Below are 6,062 nucleotides of genomic sequence, written 5' to 3'. Positions count from 1 at the left end.
TATATGTATGTATATATATATATATATATATATATATACACACACACACCCACACCCACACACACACATTATTGTATAACATAATATATAGTATGTCATATAAATTTATATTATATATCAATATATATTTGTTCTTTGAAATAATAAAGGAAGTAGACAAACCCTTAGCCAAAATGACCCAAAAAAGCTAAAAAGAGACTCAAAACAATTCATACTAAAGGAAAAGATGAAATCACAATAGATACCTCTAAAATTTAAGGAAAAAATTACTAACAACTACTTCACAAAACTGTATGTCAATAACTTGGAGAATTTAGAATAGATTCCTAGATAAATTGGAATTACCAAAATTGAGCCAATAGAATAGATTCCTAGATAAATTGGAATTACCAAAATTGAGCCAATAATATTTAAAAACCAAGAATAATTCAATAACAGGCCATGAAACCAACGCAGTAACGCATTACCTACCAACTCAGAAAAGGCCAGCTCCAGGTGAGTTCACTGCTGAATTCTAACTTCAGAAAAGTTCTGACGCCAATATTTCTTTTTTTTTTTTCATGGAATTAAAAGGAAAAGAATATTTACAAAGTCATTGCAGAAGCTACCTTTGTGCTGATTCCAAAACCAGATAATCCAACCAAAAAATGAAAACTTTAGGCCGATCTTCAATATAGTTGCAAAATTTCTCAGAAAGATGTGGATAAAAAGAATCAAATGAATCATCCAAAATATCATACATTATGACCAATTTGGCTTCATCTGAGGGATGGAAGGATGATTCAACATACAGAAAACAATAAATGTAATATAACATATAAATAGAAGAAAGGTAAAAAAAATACACGATTATCACAGTAGACACTGAAAAAGCCTTTGATAAATTCTAGCATGTTTTCATTACAAATATACTAAAGAAATGTGTATAGAATGATCTTATCTCTAGCTATTACAAGGTATTTATGACAAATCTACTTCCAACATTATATTAAATGGGAACAAACTGAAGGGTTTCCCTCTAAAATCAGGAAGACAGGGATGTACTTAACTGTAACATTTAAAAAAAATTAAAATTCACTATATTTTTTTATCACAGCCAGTATGTTCTTTCTTATGCTCCTCTTTTTTGTGTTCTACTTGGTTGGAAATTTCTTTATATTTATCCTTCTACCTTGCTACATCATAGTCAAGTTTTGGCATTTTTATTCATTTAGTTTTTCAATTTGTAGGAATTTCTTTACTTTTCAGATTTTTTTCTTTTTATACTATCTTGAATTTCCTTTTTAGAAAATTACTTTTAAATTAGGTTGCAATTTTCTTTTGTGTGGTTTTAATTCTTTGCATTTTAAAAAAATAATTGTTTATGGGTACATTTTAGGCATACTGGTCAATCCAGCGATCAAATGAAAACAATGCTGATATTGCAACTCACCCTGGAAAGAATGGCTGCAATCAAGAAATCAACCAATAACAAAAGCTCCTGGGGTTGTGGGAAAAAGGATCCCTTCTCCACTATTGGTGGGAGTGTAGGCTGGTGAAACCACTGTATAAATCAGTATGGAGATACCTCAAAGAACTAGGATTAGAGGTTCCACTTGACCCAGGTATTCCCCTGCTGGGCATCTTCCCAAAATAATTAAGAATCATACCACAGCAATGTATATAGCAGCACAGTTTGTGATAGCTAAAACCTGGAAACAACCCAGTTTTTGAGATACTGGTGACTGGATAAAGAAGATGTGTGTGTGTGTGTGTGTGTGTGTGTGTGTGTATGTGTTTAATAAGATGGAGTAATATTCAGGCATAAAAATAAGAAACTAGAGATATTTGCAGCTAAATGTGTGTTGTTTTCTATTTTGTTTTTTTCTTCTTTTTTTCTCTTATTTTTTGCATTTTGACTACTTCATCTGTGTTCTTTTATTTTTTGGCTTATATAGAAAATGTGTACTGTTCCCAGAGATCTAATGATCCTAGGAGTCATATATATCCAGGGACAAAACATAGAAAAACTCACAGAAATATCTACCACACTCAAGAAAACCATTTTTAAAGGAAGTTTTCTTACACACACACACACACACACACACACATACACACACACATACACACAATTGTAGTGTTTAAAGTTAGGACATGTAAGAAACTGGTATATTTTATTTACCTATGAAGTGAGGTCTTGGAGCCTGACATCATTATATCTGCTTTATTTTTATCATTTAAAGCATAGAACCAAATTATAACTTGAAATCAAAAAGTGAGTGATGGACTACATTTCCCCAAATCTTTGTGGTTATCATTCATCATATGATTAGTTCTTCTCAATAGGAGGTGAATAGAAGTAACATCTCATACTTCTTGGTAAAGGTTTTTTAAAAATTCCTTTCCATCGCTTCTCGGCCTTTTGGCTAAGATCAAGTGTAAAAATTCCTTTCCAATGATCCTTGTTTTTTTTTGTTGTTCTGCATAATAACTGGATGGAACAGCAAACGGCATGTTTGTACAGTACATCCTTGCACCATGAGACAAAAGGAGCATGGATTCTTGCAAAACTACCCAGAAGAGAGTAGCCCTGTAAGTCCACTTACCAATGATTGTTTTTATGAGGAATATATAATGTTTATTTCACAGAGCCAATACATTACATCTGGGATTCCATTATTGGAGTCTTTCACAATTTCATTTATATATTCCTCTCCTAGTGATGACATAATCTTTAAGTTTCCCACAGATCTCAAGCTTTTCATAAGTTCATTACATGGTATTACTTGGCCTGCTTTCCAAGAGTTATATATATCCTCGAACTATTTGAATGTGTAGTAGGTTCTTGTCATGAATGTAGGGTGCTAGATTCTAATAATTCTTAATAGATTGGTAGATATAACCTTAACAGTTCACATGTAAAGATTTTTCCATTTCTTCAAAGTAGAAATATATTCTCTTGAATTTAGCAAATATTATTTGCTGAACCCACACACATAAATTAGCAGGTTTGATGACATTGCACATCCTGCTTTCTTTTTTTCACGAGGCAAAAGCTGATTCATGGAACAAGTGCTTTAGATGAAAATGAATAGGTAGGAAATAAAACTGCAATGTAAATCTGGGCCCATATTTAGATAATTGACAGCTGCATGTCTAAGGGAAAATAGTCAATATTTCCTGTGATGATAGATTGAAGTTGGATTAGAATACAGCTGGATTTCATCTGGTATTTCTCAACAGCACATACTTCCCTCAGTCTTCAAAAGCATTTCTGAATGAGTTCAAAGTACTAGGCTCTATCAACCATAAATTATATAATTTCTTGTTAAATGTAGATATTTGCCATTTCATTTCTCTATGCTGACATTTCAGAAATAAGAAATATTACTTACTACGTACTTTCATGAGTTCAACATTACCAGTACATAACTGCATGATGAATGATTCTTGGAGACCCCACCAAAATGATATGCATAATTCATGACATTTCAGGCAGGATAAAGATGTGACCATGCATCAGTAAGTTTGTAAACAATTTATTTTGCAAAAATTGTAGCTAATTTGAAACATTTTGTCATAATTTTATTCAAACACATACTAATGAATATAGTTTAAATACTATCCAAAATACACATTATTTCATATATAGAGCATGTTCCATCAAACTAATCTGTTAACATTAGCTGCCCTTCTTTCGACATTAAATATATTTTTAAACAAAACTATGACCAAATATATTTTATTTATTTATGCTTTACCTTCAGAATATTTATATTCAGTTTCTTCTCCTGCTATTCCTGCACTAAAGTTTCTGTGAATTAGAATACAGACATGATTTTTAGGAGAGAGGAAAACAAACTTACTCTTAATTGTGTTGATATCAGAAACTTACATTTTCAAACTGTGAATTTTGCAAAAGCTAATTATGGCAATATGGAGGATTGATTATGTTGATATATACTGCTTGAAAAACAAAGACAGAAATTTTTAGCCTGGCCTTCAAACCTGTGGATGAAATGGTCTCTTCTGACACAGAAAAAGAAAAAAATCATTTGTCATTATTTTTCACCTCAAATTATGTGTATGAGGTACTTTGAACTCTTTTTAAGTTAATCTTGAGTATTCCAATGGTTATGTTACATGAAATTTTCTCTCATTCGCTGTTCATCCATTTCACACAATCGTCAGCTAGTTAAATCTTATTTTCTGTCAGATCTTAGTACAATAGTCACTTCCTGAGGAAAGCCTCTGCTAGAAAGAATGCCTGAATGATTTTCATCTAATATATACTCTCTTAGCATGCCAGTCTTCTTGGTGTCTCTCATTTTTCTTGCAGTTTTTTGTTGTTGTAAATCTGCTCTACATTTTCTTTCCAATTAAGCTGCACAGACTACATCATTTCTAGTCACCCATATGTTTACTTCATTTAAGAACTGTGTCACATGTATGTAAAGCTGAGTAAATATTAGCTGTATAAGGAAAACAATGTAGGAAGTATGTTTTGTTTATACATATCTTCAAAGCATTACAACTCAGACATGAATTGAGCCACAACTCTGTGTTTGATACGATATTTTTAAATGTTTCAAGATATTATAAAAATAAAAATCTAATTTCAGGTAGCCTTTGATGAAGAAATGATGATTCCTATCTACCTTAAATAATAATAGTAAGCCCAGAACTAACAAAAATGAAAAGTTCAACATAATATTTATTTTCAGTGTTCCTTTCACAGTCTTACTTTAAAAATGTATGCACCTATTAGACTAATATTCCTTCTAATAATAGAATAAAATAAAACAACCAAATCAGAAAAGCAAAAGGAGAGTAAGAAAAGAAAAATAAAGACTTATTGGAAGTAAATTATTTGAAGAAAGGAATGGTCATGGTTGAGTAATAGTGTATCAGCTCTTAAAGATAGACAAATAAATCTCTCAGAAATCTGCAGGATTATTTTTTCCATAAATCATAAGAGAACACAATTTTGAATGAATAGCTATGTTTTAAAGGTATGGAGGTATCTTAAAGAAATAAGATACATGAAGAAATAATGTATGTTGTTCATGATATACTCTCATATATCTGGACCATGACCTGCATGCATTCACAGAGCATATTCTAATGAGCACAAGAAAGGCTGAAATAAATTTATTGACTTTTAACTTATGTCAAAGACACAAAGATTGCATTTTATATACAAAGTAACTTAATGCTAAAACAAAACTATAAACAAAATTAACACCCTCAATGTTATATAAGAGAATGTATAATATCCAACACATACTATTTAAAATGTCCAAGAGATATCACCTGTATTAGCCAGAGGTTTTCATAAATATAAAAATATATAAAAATTTGGATATAATATAATATAGAATATATATAAACATATATATATAGAGAGAAATATAGAATATTTTTCATAAAAAGAGAATGGATAGATTTATTTACACATAGACAGAAAGACAGACAATAAAAAGATTTACTAGCAGCATTGGTTCAGGGAAACCAGTAGTACAATGCAGTCCAAATCCAATGGTTTCAAAATCAGAGGATATTATAGTGAAACTTTCAGTCTTATGGCCTCAGAACTTAGATTAATGATGGTGTAGGTCCCAAAAGACAAAAGCTGCAGAACCTGGAGTTATGTTCCAATGGGACAAAAAAGAAAAGTGTTCCTCCATCCACATATTCACATATTCTATATTCTAAATTTCTTTATCACTGATTTTCAAGTTATGGCTCATCCAAATCTCTGAAAATCCAGCAAATTATTGGCTATAAGTAACAAATCAGGATATAATTGTACATCTGGTCATTTCTCTTAAGAAGAAAAGTGCACACTCAGATACTCCATCCAAATGTCTGCTCACTAGGATAATTTCCCTTCAACATCCTTCTAGACTATTTCAAAAAAGGCTTGTAATATCACACCTGTCCATTTTAGTGATGGTTGCATATCAAGAAAAAACACTTGTAAACCTGATACTTTACCTTTTTCTTAGCTGCCTTGCCATAGAATACAGTAGGGAATAAATATTGATAGAAAATTCTTTTAATGAAGACCAAAAAGAAGGAGG

General features: G+C 31.1%; 1 pseudogene; it reads left to right on the top strand.

The window, feature by feature from the left end:
- The first annotated feature begins 2,385 nt into the window (after positions 1-2,385).
- LOC117285559 lies at positions 2,386-2,528 on the top strand (annotated as a pseudogene).
- Positions 2,529-6,062: the final 3,534 nt, after the last annotated feature.

This window comes from Fukomys damarensis, unplaced genomic scaffold (assembly GCF_012274545.1).
Source record: "Fukomys damarensis isolate Sample0158 unplaced genomic scaffold, DMR_v1.0_HiC HiC_scaffold_1, whole genome shotgun sequence".
Classification (NCBI taxonomy): Eukaryota; Metazoa; Chordata; class Mammalia; order Rodentia; family Bathyergidae; genus Fukomys; species Fukomys damarensis.
This window is presented reverse-complemented; position numbering and strand designations above follow the sequence as displayed.